Here is a 25,066-nt window from a genome sequence, read left to right as displayed (position 1 = left end):
TTTTACCCTCATTGCATGTATGGAAAGCACATTGATGGGTAGTGTGTGGTATATCGACAGTGGTTCCTCATTTCACATGAGAGGAAACAAAGAATTTTTCAGTGACTTGGAGAAGAAGGATCTCTAGATGCACATCGAGATGGGAGATGATGGAAGGTAAACCATGGTCGATATTGGTACAATTAATTTTCAGAGGGAGACTCGAGCCCCTCTTAAGATGAAGGATGTGTTTGAAGAAGTATTTAGTTTCCATAGTCGTGTTGGAAGATCGTGGCTACAATTTGATATTCAACAAAGGGAAGGATTTCTTGAGACATATCACCATGGGATGAGTGAAGCGGATCGGGGTTTGAGTGAATAACCTCTACAAATTAGATGTGGAAGACTATGAAACATTGAGCACAAAAGCAGAGAAGGTGCAGAGCCAAGATGTCAACGAATTATGGCATAAACGACTTAGCCATTTTCATCATGGAACTTGGAAGATCATGTAACAGATTTCTACAGGCCTCCCCAAAGGAGCACTAAAGCAATGATATACGTGCAAAGAGTGTACATTGGGGAAGTACACAAATTTCACCTTCAATGATCGGGACAATAGGGTGCATGTAATCCTTGAAAGGATCCACTGTGATGTATTTGAACCTTTCTCTATAGCCTCCACTGCCAAGCATAGGTATTATGTTATATTCATATATGATTTCTCATGGAAGTGCTGGATCTACTTCATGCATAAGAAAGACCATCCATTCTCCAAATTTTTTGAGTTTAAAGCACTTGTTGAGAAAGAAACTGACATGAAAGAGAAGGATCTGAGGAGCGATAATGCTAGTGAGTAAGTGTCAAATGAGTATAGAAATTTCTGTGGAAAGGAAGGTATTTGATGAAATTTGGCATCACCCCATAACCCACAACAAAATTGTGGGGATGAACCCGGCCGTGGGCGTGCCCTCCCGCGACACGGAAACATGCTGGGGTGGTTGAGAGGAAGAATAGAAGTATTGCGGGAGCAGCATAGTCGATGTTGCATGACCAAAGGCTACCTATGCACTTGTGGGCTGAAGCATGCAACAGAAATGTTTATTTTCATAACAAGAGTTCTCACAGGATTCTTGGCATGAGTACACAACAGGAATCTTTTTCAGGAAGAAACTAGATGTGTTACAAGGAAGTAAGGAAAAAGCTAGAGTTGACAGCAGAGTTGGGAATATTTGTTTGGTACACAGATACACCTCACAACTATCATGTGTACTTCCCATCCCTCGGGATGACAGTGGTCAAATGGGATGTGATGTTTGATGAGGAGAAGGCAGTGAGGTGTTCTCTTGAGAGGGAACTTTAGTTGCAGCTTGATCAGGACATTTTGTCTCCAAAGGAAGAACATCAGGAAGTTGTGGAGTAGCCACAAGTAGAGGAGGAGAGAGTAAATATATCCACTCAAGCAGAGACATCCAGAGAAAGAAGGAAGCAAACTAGGAAATATGACAGATTATTGCATGATGCTAGAGTGAATGTGTGATCACTCACGTAGGTAGAGGAGGTCATCGGGTCGATACACTAGCTACATGGATCTAATGAGTGAGCTTGTAAATACTGTGCCATCCTCATTTGAGGAATTTGTAGAGAAACTAGTATGGGTTGATGATATGGTAGGGCAATATGATTCCATTATCAAAAACAGTTTTTGGGAAGTGGTCCCAACACCAATAGACAAATCAGTGGTTAGTTCGAGATGGATTTACAAGGTAAAGCATGCAGCAGATGGGAGCATAGAGACACACATGGCCATATTTGTGGTGAAGGTTTTCTCTCAGGTTGAGGGAATTGACTATGAGGATACCTTTGCTCTAGTTGCAAGGTACTCATCCATCAAGTCAATTCTAGCATTGTCAGCGCAGATGGGATGGAAGACCCATTAGATGGATGTGAAGACAACATTCCACAATAGAGTTATTGAGGAGGAGGTGTATATTGAGCATCCAAAGTGGTTTAAGACCTTCGACAGAGAGTCACATGTGTGCAGACTCATGTGAGTGTTGTATAGACTCAAGCAAACACCCCATGCTTTGTATACCAAGATTGATAGCTATCTCACCAATTTGGGCTTCATCAAAAGTGAAGAAGATGAAAACCTTTATCACATTGTGGTAGAAGGTAAATTATTGATTATTGTTTTATATGTTGATGACTTGATCCTTATTGGCGATGAGAAACTAATCAGATATTGCAAGGAGAACCTTGCAAGAGAGTTCGAGATGAAGGACATGGGCCTCGTGCACTACTTCCTTGGTTTGGAAGTATAGAAAGTAGATGGGGAACTATTTGTCTCTCAGGAAAAGTATTCCAACAAGATACTTTAGAAGTTCTACATGGATAGGTGCAAACCCATGGAGACTCCTTTAGTAGGAAACTGGAGGAAAGACGATGCTACTTCAGGTGAAGTAGTGGAGGCTAGCATTGATAGGAAGCTTATGGGTTCACTTATGTATTTGGTGAACACACAACCAGACATGTGTTATGCAGTTAACCAACTTATTCAAGCAATGGTTAAGACAACTAACCTATATTGGACTGTAGCAAAGAATGTTTTGAGATACCTCAGAGGCACTACTTAGTTTGGTCTATGGCAAAGACAGACAGAGGGAGTGAAGCTGCAAGGATTCACAGATGCAGATTGGGTAGGGAGTCCATTAGACAAGAAGAGCACAACATGAGTAATTTTCAGTGTTGGGTTCATAACAGTTTCTTGGTACAGCAGGAAGTAGATATCTGTGGCACTCAGCTCAGCAAAAGTAGAGTACATGGCTATACGTCAAGAAACATGTGAGGCTATCTAGATGAGAAGGATTCTTGTTGGGTTATTTGGTCAGAAGTTAGTTCCTACTATGATTTATTGTGACAATTAGAGTTGTATCAAACACTCTAAGAATCCAGTATGAGTCATGATTGATCCAAGGATATCGACATCTGGTATCACCATCTACGACATTGTGTGCAGAGGCAGATTATGTTGTTGTAGTACATTCTAACAGAGGAAAAAGATGTAGATATTTTGAAAAAGGCTTTGTCAAAAGGAAAATTCAAGTTCCATAGAAGCAAGATTGGGGTATTTGATAATCCATTTCTTCTTGAGATGGATTAGTGAAAATGTAGCAAGAAAATCTAGTTTTGACTTCAATTTGGTCAAACTAGATTAAAAGTCAAATTTTTATTTCAGTTGTTGGGTGTGGAGCCTGATTATCTTCTTTATTCAAAGGTATCACTGCATTGGACCCTAGTTCGTAATGGGGCAACAACGTTGTCCGTAATATTTGCGTTGTAGGGGGGGTTGAGGGGGGGTGGTTGCGACCTTTGGGAGCCCCCCCCTAGCGGGGTGATCGGGGGCAGCGCCCCCAAAGCAAAAAATAGATGTAAAATTACCTTGTAAAATGTTGTAATATCGTAATCAATCTAAGTCGTTCATTAGGCAGAGATATGATGGTAGAAGTTATGTTTAATTTAGGGTTTTTTGCCCTAGAAGGCAACTCCTCGCTATATATGAGGGAATTGTATTGCATCTATGTAGATCTGTATTCTGAGTGAAAAAGAAAGATGATATTGTGCGAGAGTGAAGAGGGAATTATAGCAGATCTACTGTAGGTTGTATCTCTTAAGTTTTCTGGATAATGTAAAAGGAAGGACTGGCTATTTCTCCATGGACGTAGCCCAAATTGGGTGAACCACGTATATCTGTGTCTCTCTTGTTTTATGTGTTTGTATTTATGCAATAAATTTTATGTGTTTCGTTGATCTATAATATATAATCTTCTAACTTTAGCAGAATACTTGGAGGTAGTTAACTGAGGTGACATGGCTCTTTTCACTCAATTAACTTAGTAAATTCAATTTGTTGTGAGTTCATTTCTTAATGATTGATTTCTAATTAGTAGCAATCTGCTTCAGTTAATTTGAGTGATTGTCAGTTTAACTAGTTCTAACTTTCAACAGAACTAGTGGAGGTCATGTTGTGGATGTATAACTTCAACCACACTCAATGATCAACTAGTTAACTGATCAATCAACCAAAAATAATTTTTTCATGTAGAGAATTCAAGTTACCCAGTTGAGATGAATATTCCAAGGAGACGTACTATCAGTTGTTTCATATTCCCATGTGTACAATTGGTGCATGCAATCATAGATTGACCTAAGGTTATTGCACAATTCCTTGGTGTGAATTTCCAAAAAAATTAGGGGAAATTTCCCAAGTGAAATAGTAGCTTTGAAAGGCTAGAAATTTGCTAAGTGTTGGAACAGGTTCAGTTAGTCAGGTAGAGGGAGAGACTATACACTTGTAGGGTGTTCCCAGGCTTAAGCAAGCGTTGTATTTCTTCTCTATTCTTTGATTAATGCAATACAAATAGTAAGGGGTTTTGAGCAGTTTATTTCCCCTAGATGAATATATGTGTATGTGTGATGTTTCCTTTTTCATGTCAATGATTATAGTTTTAGATGGTGAATTAACTTCTGCAAATCAATAGAGTAGCTTGAAGTCTTGTAATTTAGAACATTTCATGGGCATTATTGAATCTACACATTAATTACTACATCTGCATGGTATGTTGAACATCTATGGGACATGTTGTATGAAATTTCCACCATCCTCTGTGCGACTTCTACATAGTTAGAAAAAATTAAAACTCTTTCTCCTTGTCCTCCTTTTCCCCCATGGTGATTTGAAAATAAAAGTGAAGGTTTCATATTAATTTTTGCAAGCTAGTTTATGTCTTATTGGAAAAGGAACTTGATTGCAAGAGCACACAAACTAAGTTAATTATTACAAATTTTAATAGTTAAAAATGGGCAATAACGACATCACAACACAACAATTTGATGATGGAGTTCACCCATCCTGGGCTACATCTTCGGGTCCAACTTCCAATGGTGGCCCTTTATATTATATTCTCAAATGTGAAATTACATCAACATAAAATGCTCAAATTACAAAAATAACACTACCATTTCATCCAAAACACCCAAAAACCCTTGTGTAGGTTCTTCTTGGGCTCAAAAAGGCTAAAAAATGATCGAGTTGGGCTTATTTTACTAAATTTCCCTGCTAACTATTCTGCAAAAACTCCTTTCCCTGCAAACTAGGAAATAATAATGTGATAGCCGAATCGGTGGGTGCTTAGTTTATGCTTCCATGGGTAGGGGTTCGATCCTCCTTGTAGGTCAGTTTTATCGTTGTTTGTTATATATCACGATAGTGGTCTTGTGACCGACCTCGCCATTTTGGTGCCACCTACGGACACCTCATGTTAACTAGGAGGGTGCAAAGGTTGTTTTAAAAACCATGTCCCTGCCCATGTGACCCTATCATGATCGTTAAGCCATTGTGGTTAGGTCAATCAAGGGTTCGACCCATAGAGCACCACTTTATATGTTGACTTTGTCGTTTGGAAAACTTTAATATTAATTCACCCATAAACTTTAACAAGCACCTTTGTAGCCCATTTGGTTAGCGAGTAGTTTTGTTAGCTCAAGGTCTAGTGTTTAACCCTCATAGAGGTTGTCGGTTTCTCCCAACCAAATTTGGCCCAATCTAGGGTTCCACGTGGCACCCCGTGATTGGACCACATGTCATCCAACCATTTGCTTCAAATTTCCAAACTGAATTTTCTTATCAATATCTAACCATTGGATTCCATGTGTCAGCATGTCAGGAGGCCACTTGAATGGTCCATACACCCATTCAGCTAATGCTACAATCATGATGTTAGAATGAAATCATCATATAGACTACCATGTGGCAGTCATACATTTCCCATTCAACCCTATAATTTGAATTTTTTACTACTTGTCAAAAACTTCAGAGTGCAATAACTTCCTCATACGATGTCAGATTGAGGAAATTCAAGCATCACTAGAATCAGAATGACGAGATCCATGATTTGGAACTAGTTTTAGGATATTTTTAGAATTGTATAAAGAATTTTCTGAAAGAGGTCACATTGAAGACTTGGGTTGACGTGTTTCGAACCAACAAGTGTGGTTCATCTTCAAGACACGATGAAGAAACAAAGTCAGGAAGAGGTTAAATAGGGAGACAAGCCAACCTAACAGCTAGAAGAAAATGGCTATGTTTGACTCTGGGAGGGAGAAGGGGCATGTTTAATAATATTTAAATTAATAAATATATATATTTTTATTAGTTAACCTGTTAACAACTATATCTGATTAGGGTTAATAATATTCAATTATTTTTACTTTATCTATATATATATAGAGCTAAAGATTAGAACTGATAATAAATATTAAATATTATATATATATATATATATATATATATATATATATATATATATATATATATATAATAAAAATGATAATTGATAAAACTCATACTAATAAATTAAATTATTTAATTTATTAGTATGAGTTTTATCAATTATCATTTTTATTATATATATATATATATATATATATATATATATATATATATATATATATATATATATATATATATCACTATATAATAAAAGATAAACATTCATATTAATAATAAAATTACTAATATTTGTCAGCTATATCTGATTAGGGTCTTAATAAAATTCAATTCTTTATATTATATTATATATATATCTATATATATATATATATATATATATATATATATATATATATATATATATATATATATATATATATATTCAAGATTAAAAATGAATCTATAATATTTACAAAAAAATAGTAATTATATCAGAATGTTAATACATATTGTTTATATATCAATATATATATAAATAACCAATAATAGATTAATTATAATATTACTAGTATAGATAATAATATTAAAAAACAAAAGAACAAAAGGACAGAGAGAATTAAGAAGAAAAGGCGGGAATCCAACAGCTACTAATTTTCCAATCGTCATCCCTATTAATATTACTGGAAGACCTCTCAATTTCAATTGCTTCCCTAAACTAACGAAAATGAAAATGAGGAATCTTAGCGATAACCCTAGCCTCCTCAATGCATATATGATGCTTAGTCTTCTTTGCATGTTTGGCTAAAGCTGAAGATTTGGTCCTCCCGTGTTTAATATCAACAGCGTGTTCCTTAATCCTCTGGTTTATCGAACAACCCGTTTCACCTATGTATGAGGTTCCACAAGAACAAGGGATGATATAAACACCTTTCATATCCATAGGGTTCACTTGGTCTTTAACAGACTTAAGGGAACTCCTAATGGTGTTGAGGGGTCTAAAGGTCGAGGGAATATTATGCTTCTTCAAGATTCTTGCAATCTTGTCAGTCATCCCTTGGATGAGGGGAGGAGGACTCCTCAATTGCATTCGATGGGTTCTTTCTTGACCTTGGGACCTTTTCTCTCTTTGAGGAAGGGTTTGACACCCTACTGTCTACTATAGCCATTCTAGGCAAAAACGTTAAGGAGATGGGACATTAAGGAGATGGGACATTTTTGAGAAATTTCTTTTTTATCATATTTTTGATCCCCTGGATCATTCCTCCACATTGGAAGTCTATTTTTTACTCAAAAAGTAAGTAAGGGTACAAATCCTTCACTTTCTCAGACTCTTTATAGCTTTATTTTCTTGGATTGGTACCTTTGAGTCACACTTGAAGATACTACACGTTGCCTCTAGTGAAGTCCTTATCCTTCTATCAAGAATTGAGTCTTCCCGCAACTCATTTAAATATTCAGGAGAAAAATATTCTATAGATGGAATATGAAAATTTTATGCTTGATTGTTAATCATTGGAGGCTCATAAAATCTCAAGTTTTCCACAATCACAGCAGAATAAATTTGCATCTAAGGTGGCAAATCTAAATGGAAAGTGTTGTTACAAATCTTCTCCAAGATTTTGAAAGGACCATATTTGACTTTCTTGAGTTTTTTATCTTCACCTTGTATCCTTTCCTTGTTGATGTACAACCAAACTTGATCTCCCACTTGGAAATCATGATCAACCCAATGTTTATCATGTCTTTCTTTGTACTTGGCTTTGATTTTCTCTAGCTATTCTTGTACCTTTTGATGCACCAGCTAAATTTTTTCAATAAAATGTTTGGCTTTGTCCATATCACTATGGCCATCTATTGTAACATCTTTACCAAGGATTAAATCTAAACGAGACTTTGGAAAATAGCCAAAACAAGCTTCAAATGGAGATACTTGTGTAGATGAATCCTTGGCACGATCTTAGGCATGATGGATGTAATGAAAATGATCATCCAAAAGTTTAGGATGATTGCCACAATATCCTCGAAGGAGATGCACTACTATTATGTTCAATACTTGTTTATCCGTAGGTTTGTGGATAAAATTTTGTTCTCTTCTTCAACTTTGTGTCCATGAATTCACATAAACTTGATGAAAACTTCTCGAGAAATCGAGAATCTCGATGAGAAATAATATAAGTGGGTAACCCAAAGTGAACCCATACATTTTGGAAGAACATTTTTTTGTTCTGTTTAGGGGTAACCTATTTCTTACATGGCATCAACACACACATTTTGTTGAAACAATCCACTACAACATATAGATAATAATGAACCTTCCTAGACATCGATAGTTCCCCAACAAAATCTATAGAAGTACTTTCCCAAGGATGAGAAGGGATATGAAGTGGAGTGTATAAACCTAATTTCCTATTGCTTGGATTGCTAGTAGCATACATGGAACATCCTTTCACATATCTTGAAATAATTTCATTCATGTGAGGTCAATAACATTAATACCTCTAAATTTGAGCAACTATTTTTCCTACACCAAAGTGACCAACAATAAGAGTAGTATTGTCTTCCCTTATGACATTCACTCTTTCACATTGTGGAACACATAATTTTCCAAGAAGATACAACAGATTGTTATGAACATGTAATCCAACTCTTCAACAAGATTTCCTTGACACAAAGTTGCATAAACATCTTTAAAATATTCATCTTGAGCATATTGTTCAATATAAATTTCATGCATGATTGAGTTACACTTAATAATAACAAATGCATTAACATGAGGCCTTGACAACATATTTGCAACTTTGTTGTATATACCTTTCTTATACCTGATTACCAAATGAAACTGTTGTAGGAATCCCATCCATTTGAAATGTCTAGCAGGTTGTATCTTGGTTTGTGATTGTAAATATTGTAGAGGTTGATGGTCAGTATCAATAATTTCTTTACCTATCAAATAATGATTCCTTCACGCTTTGTACCAAAGCATACAAGTCTTTATCATAAGTTGGATAGTTAATTACTGCATTGGTAAAGGTTTTAGAATGATAACATATTGGCTTACCATGTTGCATCAAAACTGCTCCCATACCATATTCTCTTGCATCATTTTCAATTTGAAATGGCTGCTTAAGATCTGGAACTTCTAGAACTAGTGTTGTATTGGTTTTCTCTTTCAAAGTTTCAAAGGCTTTTTGTTGCTTTCCGCCCCACTGAAATACCTACTTCACACTTGTTAGAGCATGTAATGGTATTACAATGAATGAGAAGTTAGTGATACATTTTCTCCAATATTGTCCTGCTCCCAAAATACTCCTAACTTCTTTTACATTGTTGGGTTTAGGCCAATTCATAATGGCATCAAATTTTGAGGTATTGATCTTCAATTCACCCCCTCCTATAATATGACCCAAATAAACCAAAGAGATTTCCCAAAATTCACATTTAGACATCTTCAAATACAACTTTTTCTTTTCAAGATATGTAGAACTTGTTTCAAATGCTTGACATGCTCTTCATGAGTTTTAGTGAAAATCGTAATATCATCTAAGTAAAATATGACAAAATCATCAAGGAATGACCGTAATACATCATTCATAACTCTCATGAATGTGGTAGGTTCATTCCAAATCCCAAATGACATAACTAACCATTCAAACAAATCATTTTTTGTCTTGAAAGTAGTTTTCCAACTATCATCTTCAACAATCCTTATCTGATGATAACCACATCTCAAATATAACATAGTAAAGTAAACAAATTTCTTTATCTGATCTAGATAATTATCAATGTGAGGAAGAGGATAGTGATTATTTACCGTGATCTTGTTCAAAGCTCGAAAATCCACACACATGCACCATGTAATATCTTTATTTGGAAGCAAAACAATAGGAGACCCACAAGGAGATTTGTTAGGCCCGATGACCCCTTTGTCAAGCAACTCTTCAATTTTCTTCTTCATATTTTCATTCTCCAAAACTGACATTCTATACATGCCAATATTCGAAAGTGGTGCATCCCATTGCAAGGGAATCTCATGTTGGATTCCTCTTTTTGGAGCTAATCCTTCAGGTTCCTGAAAAATGTTGTCATAAGTGTTAACAACTTCAACTAAATCATGTTTGAGTTTATAATCACATCTTGCGAAAGCTTCAGATTCAGTAGTGTCTTTAGACTTAATCATCAACAACACAAAATTATTACTAGAATTTACAAGCCTTTTCATCTGATGGACACTAAAGAGAGAAAATTTCATTCTCTTCCGATGTGCTCTAATAATACACTCTAACTCCATCTTCAAAAAGATGATATTTTTGTCTGTGTTGTATTAGAGAGATCCAAAACTCAACGTGATGAAATATGGCTTCACTATTGGTGGAAATTGGGTATCTTTCAAAATATTCCAATCCATGAGGGCTATCAAGATTAGAAGACATGAGTAATGAAATTAGTTTTCTTATCTTAGGGCTCAATCTTGCAACGAAACCATTTTCTAGTGAATAGGGGTGACCTAGGGTTCAAATGTAAGCCAAGAAAGTCCCCTCAAATATTGACATTTTCAATGCCTGTGAACAAGTGAGGTCTCACCCGAGTTATACTGATGGGTTTGCAAGAACCTTTGAAGGTTATGCATGGAACAAGGGGAAGTGGAAATGAATCTAGTTCAGAAAAATCCACACAAAACTATTGCACCCACCATATATCATAGATATATTCATTAAGCATAAGTATATTGAAACACATTTAGAGCATAAGTTAAAATATTCCTAGTAAAGTATGAGATGTATCGATTGAGTAAAATACATTGGTTAACCATAAACTTAAGTGTTTGATAGGAATCCATTATATGAGTGCAAAACTAAGTTCGACACAAAATAGAGGAAACATAGTTCAACATTCATACATAAACATTCACATTAACACTATATTCTAACCATCATATCAGTTTAGTACATCTCCCCAAAACTCATTTTCAAAACTTCTTCATTCATTCAATTATTCATTCGCCCATTAATATCAAAGTGTAATATAACAGAGCTATGAGAAAATACGAAAACACCTCCATATATTTTATATTATCAAAAAATATCAAGAACAAAAATGCAAAGGACTCTCAAACCCCCCCAAATGGGAGAAATTAGACCATCATTTTCCATACTATATTATTTGGCCAACACCATTAAAATTAACAAAATACATATCCAAGAAAGACCCAACGAGTTTAAGCATTGAAAAACACAACACTAAGTTGAACACATTATACAAGTTTCCTTCATTAAGGAACTGACAGTAAGATATCGACAGAATGGAACAACATTAGATTAGTTAAAATCACAATGCTTGAACCAAAATATCTATAGTCAATAACAACTCTTTATATAATCTTTAGTCTTTAGCATCAAACTCTTGAGAATCTTAGGCTAGCTCATGTTGATGGGTTGTCCTTGTATGTGCTGAGTCACAACCGATACAACATAAAATCACCATTATTACCAATAAATAACCAACTCACATAGATGGAGAGTGAATTATCGATCGATAAATGTTTCTGTCACGTTACAATATTTGCAACTTCTGTCACACATTTTCACGGTATCTCACAAATTTTCATGGCATACTATGTGTGATTTCCATCATCATCTTCGTGATTTTTCCATACTTCAGAAAAATTTGAATTTTTTATCCTTTTCTTCCTTGAAGCCAACACTTGTATATTTCTATTAAATCCCACCTCACTTCTATTAGTAGGTGGAATATGTTGAACTATAAAAATATCTAGAATGAAACAAACCTAGTTGAATTTTGGTATTTTATTTCTAAAAATAGATGTGATGGATATGTGCATTCACCAAAGTGCATGATTATGATTGCAAAAGGCCCTTTTTAACATAAATAAGGAATATGGAAACCCTAAACATCCAAAAACCTAACCCTAGGAGTTGAAACAACAAAAGGTTTGTGACCCCGATGGAGTTAGTTTGTACATCAAATTAGAGAGATTGTAATGTTTTCATGTGATCCACATTTGGAAAACTTGCTGGAAATGTCTAGCTAAGAAGTAGACCTTCCATCCAAGCCCAGGCAAGAGCCTATAACCTATGTCACAAGGTTCTTCAAACTTTAACTTGATGTTCGAATTTTTGCTAACCTTAAAAAAAAAATTAGGTTTGATGAACCTCATTGAACCTCATAGCCCTTAACCAAGTCCTGAGATCAGAACTCATAACCTCATGTCACAACTCAAGCTTGTAATTTATCCTTGCATTTTTTATGTCTATTGATCTTGATTTCTTACTATTTTATCCTACAAATCATTTTTAATATATGTATGTATATATATATATATATATATATATATATATATATATATATATATATATATATATATATATATATATATATATATATATATATATATATATATATATATATATATATATATATATATATATATATATATATATATATATATATATATATATATATATATATATATATATATATATATCTATATATATATATATATATATATATATATATATATATATATATACAGATAGATAGAGAGAGAGAGGAACCTAACCGAACCTCATAAAAAAAATCGAACTCAAGCAGAACCTTATCATTGTTGAACCTGAACTCGAACCTGAACCATGTGACATTGCCTACAACTATTGCCTAGGCTCTTGCCACACAAATGAAATTCTATTTTGGGCCTCAAAATGGCCCCAGAAGTTCAAGACTCAAAAAACTTTTAAAATATTGAACTATACATTGAACTAGTGGAATAGGTGGGTGGACACCATTATCCACCTGGATGAAGATGAGAAGAAAAAAAGGTAGAAAGTGAAAGAAAAAAATTATTGAATAAATTAGAGGCATTTTGATGAAATCTTGTAGAATCAAACTGCTCTAAGAGGTTTACCCCTCCTCAAACTCTTTCCCCCATGAAGATCATCTCCTAGAATATCAGAGACCTTAATTTCTAGTGTAAATAAAGGATTCTTAAATAAAATGGTGCTTGGAAAATACATCCTTTATGATTATTTAAGAAACTAAATCCTCTAGTGAAGCCAACAATAAAATAATAGACAAATGGATTTAAGGCTACAAGTTAGTGGTCATTGAAATAGGGCCAATCCGAAGGTCTAGCCATCATTTGGAATTCACATGATGTGTCTATAGTAAACATGTTTGCTACCTTCATAATTCTCACTATAAAATTATAGTTCATTGGATTTGAAGAAAGTTTCTTCCTCTCAGATGTATATGGTCCCTCGTTACACTAAAGATAAGGATCACTTCCTCAACTCCATCAAGTAGATAAACATTTTTATTTCTCCAGCCCCGTGGGTTTTTTACATGGATTTTAACTTGATAAAATCACTTTAGCAAAAGAAGGGGGGTATTAGAAAGCTCAAAGTAGATCCTCTCATGTTTTAGGATGCAATGGCATCCTCCCATTTGGTATATCTCAACATTGTTATTGGAATTCACACTTGGAACAACCATGGAGGGGGGTCCCATCAAATTTCTTCAAATCTAAATAATTTCCTTGTTTATGAAAATATTCTGGCCAAGAATATTTTTCTAGAGACTTTGATCCTCCTTAACTATGGATGATACCACTAGCTAATTAATATCAACATCAAAATTAAATATTTCCTAAGAACATACCCTTTTGTCTTGAAATATGCTTCCTCCAACACTTATATTTCCAATCCAATATGAAAACCTGGTGGGAAGAACTAGCCGATTTGGAGGGAAAAAATATGTATTATCTTCATAGAAAATTGTAGCACATTAAATCCCAACTTAAAGTCTGGAACAAGAAAAATTTTGGAAACATAATGTAAGAAAGGAAGAAGTTGAAGGCACAAATTAAATGTATCCAATAGGAGGCCATCCTAAGAGGTATATCAAATCTATTAATATAGGAAGAATCCCAAATTCCTTTGTAATTTGAAGAACATAGAAAGCAGAGGAAACCGTATGGCAAAAAAATATAGAATTCTTTGAAGGGAGAAGAGTTAAAATATTTTTGGTGAGAGAGTTTAGCCTCTTTAAAGGGAGAAGAGTTGTGCCACTTTATGTGAGATTACAACCCCTTTGATTTTGGGAAAAAGGGAGAACAATTTACACCACTTATTTGTGATAATTCTTTCCTTTTGTATTTTTAAAGGAGAACATCTCTTTGTAGGAGAGAAATTTCCACATGACTGAGAGTTCAATTCTTGTATCGACAAAGAAGAGCCTTATTGAAGAGTAGTAAATGAAGCGACTACACATTTGAGCAGATCTTAGAAACGTAGCCCATACTAGGTGAACTCCTTTATCAAGTTCTAGTGCAATTGTCCATATTGTAATTTCTTCTTGTGTTTGGTTATTCGTGTGTGTTTCATTTATGGTTATTCCATGCTCTTTATGCAACTCCTCTTAAATTCACTGAAGTAAATATACCAGATCAATTGGCTACGCCAAAACCATCCTTCAGAAAATGAGTAACTTGCAAAGATAATTTCTATGGGGAGGAGCCACATTTGGAAGAAATGGGTGCTAGTCACTTGTGAAAAATTATGCAAAAAAAATCTCTAGGTGGCCTAGGTTTGAGGGACCTTGAAATTCTAAGCTAGGCTTTCGGAGTCAAAACCTAGTAGAGATGGCTAAATAATTCCACAACCTTGTGGAATTAATTCTAGAAAGATAAATATGATCCCAATATAGAGGAAACATAAATCATAAGAAGTGAGGGAGACATCAAAGGCTCATATATGTGGAAAGTTACTTCAAGAAGTAAGAAAGTTATTCACAATCATAGTTTTTGGGAAATCATATAAGGAAGCTTAACATTATTTTGGGAAGACATGTGGAAACAATGGCCCAAATTAGATAGATATGAATAAAAGCAGAGAGTAAAAGAGAAATTAATTTCACAAAGGGAAAACTAAATTAGCTCAATATTGGATTACTGCCTACAGTAATAGACAATGGTAGAAATGTGATTCAGGAGCATCTAGGCCTAGCCAGCAATGTGATGGTGTGGTCACATGTTGTGGCTAACGAGAGTTTGGAAGAAGAATTGGTTACTTAATTTCTATAAATTGCAAAGTATGTAAGTAGTTATATTGTTGCCAAATACTAAGGAAAAGAGAGAATAGGTGGCAAGTTGATCCTCCCTGCATGGAGATCAAGCCAAGTAGTTTAGTTTGTTCAGATTAGGATAGGATTTGATTTCTAAATGTATAGTCTATCCCTTCAATTGTGGAGGAGATGGTTAGCTTAGATATATTGTATTTCCTTTCTTTTCTAAAAGGACAGAGAGGGAGGATTGGAGAGGATTCACGATGGAATTGTAAGCCTATGGGCAGATTAGAGGAAACAGAGGCTCTAATTAGAAGAATTAGGTTAGAGAGGGATAGAGAGCCTCAAATATGTAATTATGTGTTTATATGTTATATTCAGAGAGTTAATTTTGGGTGTGGACGGTGTGATTCAATATGAAATGATAAATTCTGGTTACAATAGTGATTCTATGTAACATATGTATCCAGGCAGAATTCGACAAACATAGAGAGACAAAGGAACTATGAATTTATGCATTTTCCAGTTGTGCTGTGTATATGAGTTAATCATTTAAAATTTCATTTGTAGGCATGTTGATCAACCATCGATCACTATGAGGATCGATGGCGACCCATTAAGTAAATGAATTATTGTTATATATGGAGTCATGGTGTGAAAACAGAGTATGGCAGAGGAAACCTGCGAAAGGCGTAAGTCCATCAATAGAACGAGAAGAGAAGAGTGGATGCACAGGATTCGTTGGATCTCATAGATCAATGGTCATCACATGGTGGAAGAGCATGGAAGATAACCAACGAAGAAGTGGTTTCGCAACAGGAAATGGTATTTCGCGTGGGCTCTGAGTGGTAAGTGGTATTGAAGGGTAGTCACCCGATTCCACTAACCGAGCGACACATAGCAGCGAGGAGGAGAGAGGAAACTGCTTTTTTGGGCAGATAATTTCCATGCTATTTGTCCACCCGAAATCTCTGATAGTCGTTGGATCAAGTGTGTTAGATCAATGGTGGAGGATTGTCGTGCAAGTTGTTGATCGGTGATCGAAGATAATGAAGGACAATGCCATGTTGCAGAGGTAGCTTTGATGAGCCGGACCCGATGATTTATGAACGTGGATGCATAATATTTGAAGTCTGGCTTGTATGTTCCAGTTGGTTTTTCCATGGTTTCCATGTATTTTCGACCAAGTTGTGTGGCCCTAGTTTTTAATGAAAAAGCATAGATATAACACTTCCGATAGAAGTTGTGGGCCATAAACCATGGGTATTGATAGGTGTTTGGTATATGAAGGGGTTTATTGCTTGAGTGTGATTATCCTCCCCATCAAGTGGTATCAGAGCAAGGATGCCTTGCTTGTGAAGATTATGACTAAAAAGGTATGAAAGTTCGCAGCATGTTGAATGAATGCAACGTTTGGCACAGGACTACAATAGTAAGACTGTAGGAAGAACTTTTGGAAAGTTCTTAGAGATTGTAGCAAAACCTCATTCTCGCTGAGGCTTGGAATAGACAGGGATAGAGGAGTCCTTCAGAATAGTGAGTGTATCAAACAGAGAGAGAGCAAGATTGCTCAATGCAAGTTCTAAGGAAAGAGAACTTGGAGACTAGGCAGAGGAGAAGCTTGGTGAGAAGATCAACTTAGAAGCAAGTTGATTGGTTGCAAGTGTAGGAACTCACACATAAGAGAATATGGCTATGGAAAGTCATATGGAAGGTTTAGAAGAAGACTACAAGATGAAGGAGAAGGGTGCTCAAACAATCCATAGGAAACGAATGAGTCAAGCAGAGCTTGACAAGGAAATAACTAAGATAAGAGAATAACTCGATGCATTAGTAATGCTGCTAGAGGAGAATCAAAGACTAGGTTGGGTCTTGAAGAAGAAGCCAGTGAAGTGGCCTAAGTTGCAGAGAAGGCTACAACAAAGACAAGTAAAGTGGTTGATGGAAAACCTCAGAGAAGCAGAAGAAGAAATGGAAGTTTCCATTTGTAGACCAGAACAGGGAGAAATTTTGGGTGAAGAGGATAATGAGAGGTCATCTGAAGATCTCATGAACTATTGGAATAGTTTAGAACAATTAGAAGATATGTTGACAAGGGAAGCAGATGAGGCAATGAAGCCTTGTGATTTTAATTCTCATAGTTTGTGTATGTTTGCAGGATATGTAGAGGATGATGGGCAGTATGGTGAAATTGTCACAAATAGGAATGAAGCTCTTGAGGTGAAGTATGATGGAGAATGCCTTTTAGAGGAAGAAAGTGGTGATTTATTGCAGTAGAAAGAGTTCATAAATGAAATTCGCTGTAAGACAGTCAGATGAAGTTGATATGGACTAGAAGTCTAATGAAATTGTCATAGTGGTATTCCAAGAAGTTAAGCAAATGAATTTGTCCGATGAAATTGATGAAAGAACTTTGCAATATGATAATGCAGAAAACATGATAACTCAGGAGGATTTCCAAGAAAAGAATCAAGCTGAGAATGAAAGTTGTGATGAAATGCTGGGAAGATTTCACATGGAAATAGAGTTCTTGGAAAGATTTCTCAAGGAGCCTGAAGGAGAAATGAAGCTTTCAAAACTTGATAGAGAAGAGATTATGGTTACGATGCATAATAAAGATGAAATGTCTCAAACATTTATGGAGTCAAGTAAATGTTTAGACTCTTCAGTTAATGATGTGACTGTAGGTACGGAAGACAACATTAATAAATATGATGCTGAAATCAGAGAAATTGAGCAGAGATTATTTGAAGGTGAAATGGAAGATCAGGAGCAACAAGAAAGTTATATCCTTAGAGACATGAAGGAAATAGGAGTATTAATCCAGCAAGATAAAGATGGAAGAAACCAGCAATTTAAAAGAGATGATCAGCTACATGAGAGTGAATTTGAGGAAGGCATTAGATTGCAGGAGTATAGCAACTGGCAGCAGAATGAAGAACAAGATATTAATCTGGTAGTAATGAGAGGAGAAGTAAATATAATAACAGAGGGCCTACAAAGAAAGACAAATGAAGATTGAAGATACAGATGGAGAATGAAGAAATAGGTCAAGTGGAAGCTATTGCAACAGAGGTGGAATGGCAAGCTGATAAACGAGTTCAGGGAACTTGAACAAATTCATATTGATTTGTTAGAGAAGGAGAGACTTAAAGAAATGGAGTCACAGCAAGAAGGATCTGCTGAAATCCAGAAGATCTATGATGGAAGATTGGTGCTTGAAGCATCAAAAGAGGATGAAAGGTATTGTATTTTTAAAACTGATGATTGTTGTGTGCTTGCAGGTCATGTAAGCTTAGGGAAAAACAAGCAATTATTGGAAACTGTCATATCAACAGGTGAAAAGATGACTACCCACAGTCATATGAAGAATAAAGAGAAAAGTTACAGTCAAGTGAAGGAAGATATCCAGTCAGATGACATCCAAAGGATAAATCAAAAGGAGGATGGAAAAGGAATTATTGAGATCAAAGAAGTGTTTGGAAAGGAAGAGATCCATTCATATGAATATGGAACAAAGAGTTTTCTCAGGAAAACTGATGAAGCTAATACAAACCAAATGGAGAATCTTATGGTGTATTTAGGAAGTGGGAGTCAACTGGAAGAATTGATGATGAAATTATTTGAGGAGACCTTGGTGTCTCATAGTTTTGAAACTAACATCTTGTGTGTAAATGCAGGATAAACTGAAGTAAGGAAACTATTTAGTGTTGTCATAAGGGAAAGGAAAAGTAAAGATATGATTTTTCAGAAGTTAGAAGAAGGAAATTCACATAATCTTGTGATGCAGAGGAAAGAGCAGCTGTTAAACATAGTTGTAGCGAATTATGCAGATATTGGACAACTATTGAGGACTGAAGCCAAAGGAAAGCAGCTACTGAAGATTGATACAGAAGACTTGGTAGATGTTAAACAGTTATTGAAGATTATTGACCTTGAAGAAAGCCAGAGTAGAGAAGGACTAAAGACAGATGTTGCAGACAATGAAGTTAGTAAAGATCGTGCAGAGCTCTTGGGAGAAATTCCAAATGAGATGGCAGATTTGTGGCATGAGTCAAGTCTTTTGGAGAAGAGGCAAGAAAACCAAAGAATAAGTGATCAGATTGTACAACCAGAACTGAATGAGAATGAAGAAGTTGTCATGGATGAAAAATATGGAAAAGAAGTTGTCATAAATTTTGGCATAATGAGGAAACATGGTAAATTATTTGTGTATAATGAATTGAATAATTATGGTGAAGATTTATATGCAGAAACAAGGCAATGTGAAGTCAATTTGAAACAAGGAGTTGATTCTAAAGACAAGATCAAAGTAAGGAAGGGTGAAATCAAAATGTCTCAGAAAGATGGAATGATGTTGAAATTATAGTATGGAATTGTTGAACTAGAGATGAGTTCAAGGGATGATAGTAACAAGAATACTATTGTACAACAGGGAGCTATTGATGAAGAAAAGGCTAAAAATGGAATTTCAGAAGCAGAAAAATATGATGCCATAATCCTTAAGGGTGCAGAAATTAAGTTACTAGAAGAAGAGGTATTCCAAGTACCTAAGCAAGCAGGAAGAATTCTTAGTTTTCAAGAAATTTGTGGAATTGCAGGTATACTGGGAATTGAAGTAAGAAGTGATGAAGCCATGAATGAGAAACCAGAAGAAGGAACTGGAATTATTGCAGGGGATCAATGGAGAAGGAATTTGTACGTTTTAGAAATGTATATGGGAAAATATTGGCATATGGATTATGATGTTCTTATGCAAGAACACATCCAGTTGCAGAAGAATAGTATTCATCATCTGAGTAGTGAAGTGGACAAAGAAATTGATGAGTTGTGGAGACTCATACAACAACATTCCAATAGAATATATAGAGGACAAAAGAAGAAAGGAAGATTGGTTGGAAAGAATGATACAGGTGAAGGTAATGGTAAATTGAAAATTAAGGTGTGGAAGCCTGGTATAAATTGTGATGATGAGCAAAAAGCAGTAAGATATATGAAAAAGACAGCAACAGACAGTGAGAGCATAGCTAATGGGACAATACAACATAAAGTATGGAGACCTGGAGAACGACAACCAACAACAGCAGTAACCAAGGACAGACTACCGAACAAAGTATGGGATCCAGGAGGACACAGATCAGAAGCACATGATCAGGAGATCATGATTATTTTTAACCTTGGGAGTCTGATGCAGGAGCATCTAGGCCTAGCCAGCAATGTGATGGTGTGGTCACATGTTGTGGCTAATGAGAGTTTGGAAGAAGAATTGGTTACTTAATTTCTATAAATTACAAAGTATGTAAGTAGTTATATTGTTTCCAAATACTAAGGAAACAAGAGAATAGGTGGCAAGTTGATCTTCTCTGTGTGGAGATCAAGCCAAGTAGTTTAGTTTGTTTAGATTAGCATAGGATTTCATTTATAAATGTATAGTCTATCCCTTCAATTGTGGAGGAGATGGTTAGCTTAGATATATTGTATTTCCTTTCTTTTCTAAAAGGACATAGAAGGAGGATTGGAGAGGATTCATGATGGAATTGTAAGCCTATGGGAAGATTAGAGAAAACAAAGGCTCTGATTAGAAGAATCAGGCCAAAGAGGGATGGAGAGCCTCAAATATGTAATTATGTGTTTATATGTTATATACAGAGAGTTAATTCTGAGTGTGGATGGTGTGATTCAATATGAAATGATAAATTCTGGTTACATTAGTGATTCTGTGTAACATATGTATCCAGGCGGAATTCGGAAAACATAGAGAGACAGAGGAACTGTGTATTTATGCATTTTCCAATTGTGTTGTGTATATGCATTAATCATTTAAAATTCCATTTGTAGGCATGTTGATCGACCATCGATCACTATGAGGATCGATGGTGATCCATTAAGTAAACGAATTATTGTTATATATGGAGTCGTGGTGTGAAAACAGAGTATGGCAGAGGAAACCTGTGAAAGGCATAAGTCCATCAATAGAATGAGAAGAGAAGAGTGGATGCACAGGATCCGTTGGATCTCATAGATCAATGGTCATCGCATGGTGGAAGAGCGTGGAAGATAACCAATGAAGAAGTGGTTTCGCAACAGGAAATGGTATTTCACGTGGGCTCTGAGTGGTAAGTGGTATTGAAGGGTAGTCACCCGATTCCACTAACCGAGCGACACGTAGCAGCGAGGAGGAGAGAGGAAACTGCTTTTTTGGGTGGATAATTTCCATGCTATTTGTCCACCTGAAATCTCTGACAGTCGTCGGATCAAGTGTGTTAGATCAACAGTGGAGGATTGTCGTGCAAGTTGTTGATCGGCGATCAGAGATAATGAAGGACAGCGCCGCGTTGCAGAGGTAGCTTTGATGAGCCGGACCCGACGATTTATGAATGTGGATGTATAATATTTGAAGTCCGGCTTATATGTTCCGGTCGGGTTTTCCATGGTTTCTGTGTATTTTTGACCAAGTTGTGTGGCCCTAGTTTTTAATGAAAAAGCATAGATATAACACTTCTGATAGAAGTTGTGGGCCATAAACTGCATGTATTGAGAGGTGTTTGGTATATGAAGAGGTTTATTGCTTGAGTGTGATTATCCTCCCCATCAAAATGGAAACATTACGCTCACTAGCCTGTGAATATTTATTATTTTCGAATTAGTCAACGGAGAATCCACAGTAAGAACCATTTTCTGCCAATGTTTCAAACCCCAATCGAGATCCATCATCAGGACAACTTGAATGCTTGATAGAAGAAGAGCAGATTTTAGGGTTTAAATAGAAATGAGGAGAGAAAAGAGAGGAAGGTCGGCTCTCAAATTTTGAGAAGTCGACTGTCTCTGATTTAATTGATTAATTAATTAATAATTTTTTTTTTTTTGACCATTAATATTTATTATTATTAAAATTATTTGAAATGATTATTATTACTTTAATTATTATTATTATTATAATAATTAGTAATTAGTAATATTAATTATAATGATCAAATCATTAATATATATTATTATTAAAATTAATTGAAATGATTATAATTATTTTAATTATTATTATTAATATAACAATTCATAATTAGAAATATTAATTATAATGATCAAAATTAATGATTTTTTTTTTTTTTTAATTAGTCTTTATTTATTATAATATATGAGGGAATAATTTTTAAATTATTTAATTATTAATTTTTAGAATAGGTTATAGCTTTAGAAAGGAAATTAATAAAGAAATAATTACTAATAGAAAATATTATTGTTATTAATAATTATTATTTATTAATCTAATAAATAATAATAATAATTAGAATTAATAATATTAAATAATTGATTGAATAAATCCTAGAATTTTGTATTAAGGGTAATGTTGAAAATATTAATCCTAGCATATTGAAATTAGAATTTAATATTTATTATTTATTATATTATTTATTTATTTATTTATTTTATTTTTTTTAAAGTCTGTTAGTACAATGATATTTATATTCTTAATTAGAATTATTATAATATTAAAATTGGTTAAATTTTATTATTATTTGAAAGAATAAATAATTAATAATTATTATTATTATATTAAAATAGATATTTTTAATATTAGGAAATTAATAAGGGTGATTATTAAATTGAATAATTAATTAATAAATATTGTAAATGCTTAATTGAGAGCTATTATTATTATTATTATTATACTGATATCAGGTTAATTTTTCTGATTAGGGGAAACCAGCTTCCACTAATCTCCATACCATTGTCTCTGTTGAGATTATGATACTTTGGATGAAATAACCAAGGAGTTGGAGGAAAGGAAAATCAAAACCCAAATAGGATAAGATATTTTAAGATGGTGTCATCGGTCTTCAAGAGAATTTAACATTAAGGAGCCACATAATATATTTTCGAGAGCTATGGATCATAACACCCAAAGCAAGAGGAGGAAACTTTGGAACTTGATATTATGGACCAAAGATACTCTTTTTTGTGGCTTCTTATGTTAAAAAAAATGTTAGCTTGGGATAAACCTCAAAAAACGTGATCTCAAGGGCCCTTTATATGTCAATTATTCTTAGCCAATGATGAAGCCTCTGAGCATATACTCAACATTTGTAATTATCCCTTTGAACTATGGGACATGATGGCTATCATCTTTTGTGAATGAGATAAAAGAAAAAGTAATAGGTTAACAACTATAGAGGTGTGCATATCCTCCCCTTACTCAAAAAAATTGTAAATAGGATATGGAAACTATTTCTAGAATTCATAATGTAGGATACATGGAAGAGAAGAAATCAAGAAATATTCAAAAGAAAAATCAACTTCCCTAGATACCATCTGGCACTTCCTTATCAACTAACTTAGAAAAAGACTTCTTGCTATCCATTGGACCAATCAATATTGGGAGTGTAATCAACAATAAAAATGAATTCTCTACAATCTTAGCCTTTAAAAAAATCATTTGGTGGCCCAATTTTCCATGTCCAAACCCAGTACATCAAGTCTTAGACATTGGTCCCATCCCCTGAATAGCCTTTTAAAGCTTAACTTTAATGGTGTTTCGAACAAAAACCCATGTACTGCGAGCTTTGGTGGAGTCTTCAGGAATTTTTTATGCAATATTTCATAGCTATCTAGGAGATATAGGTATTTAAAGTAACAATGTTGTAGAACCATTTGCATTAGAATGAGGATTAATCATTTCATGTAGGTAAAAAAAATCACAAGCTAATAATTGAAGGTGACTCCAAAAAAGTAATTACAATTATAAAATAAGCTACAATATATCTCATGCCCTTCCAAATTCTTGAAGAGTTGGAGACTTAATTCAAGTTTAGGAGATCTAGTGAATCTTTCAAAAGGAATCGCTACTCCCATTCTCTCTTATGTGAGAAGAAATGGCAACAAGCTTGCATACAAATTACCCAATCAATGACTTAACTTTGAGACATAGACCAGACTCAAAATATTACGGAGTCTCTAATATCTAAATACAACAAATTAGCTAATAAGGATTATGTCCCCCCGATGGGTTCTTAGAAGAGGGATGTGAGGCCACACATTGAAATGAGCACCAATTCATAAATCATGGCGGCTATATGCCACCAAAATGGAAAATTGCATGCAATATGTAGCTCATCTAAATAGAAGAACATAAGGTGAAGGAGTGTGTTAATAGTTCCATTATTGATAATGATGTCAAGGTTAATTCAAAAGTATAACAAACCATGGTGATTGCATTTGATCATGTTCCTGGTATAATTACATTGGATTTGATGGAAAATTAAAGAAATTAAGACAAAAAATGGTGGACGAAGACAAGGTCATGGGAAAAGACTTTAAGTTGGTATATAGTCCAGTGTAATTTGTGACATGGAAGGTTGTTTTTGATTTATATATTGTACTTTATCTACTTAGGAATTTCCATATCCGCTTTGTATTGTTCTGCATCTCTAATTATCATTTATTATGGTATTGGAGGATTTTTTGTTTTAGGTGGCTTTTGCAAGGTGTTCCCTTAGGCAGTGATGTAGGCCTATTCTATGGCACAATATAGATCTGTGGGTTAAAGCTGGATATTTGTGTACTCAACTCGATTAGTTCAAGGCCTAGAATTCACGAGGCTCTATGCTTAGCTTCTACAATAATATTATTTCACGGGAATTAGGCCTATGAAATAAACGTTTTCACCAAAATTTGATAAAACAATTTCAAGAAACAATGTGATTTTTTGTTGTTTAAAATGCATAAATCGATTCAACACCGTGAAAA

Source organism: Pinus tabuliformis, chromosome 5_1 (genome assembly GCF_031772625.1).
Source record: "Pinus tabuliformis cultivar Carrire ecotype Pingquan chromosome 5_1, CPIR1, whole genome shotgun sequence".
NCBI lineage: Eukaryota > Viridiplantae > Streptophyta > Pinopsida > Pinales > Pinaceae > Pinus > Pinus tabuliformis.
Note: the sequence above shows the minus strand (reverse complement) of the source record.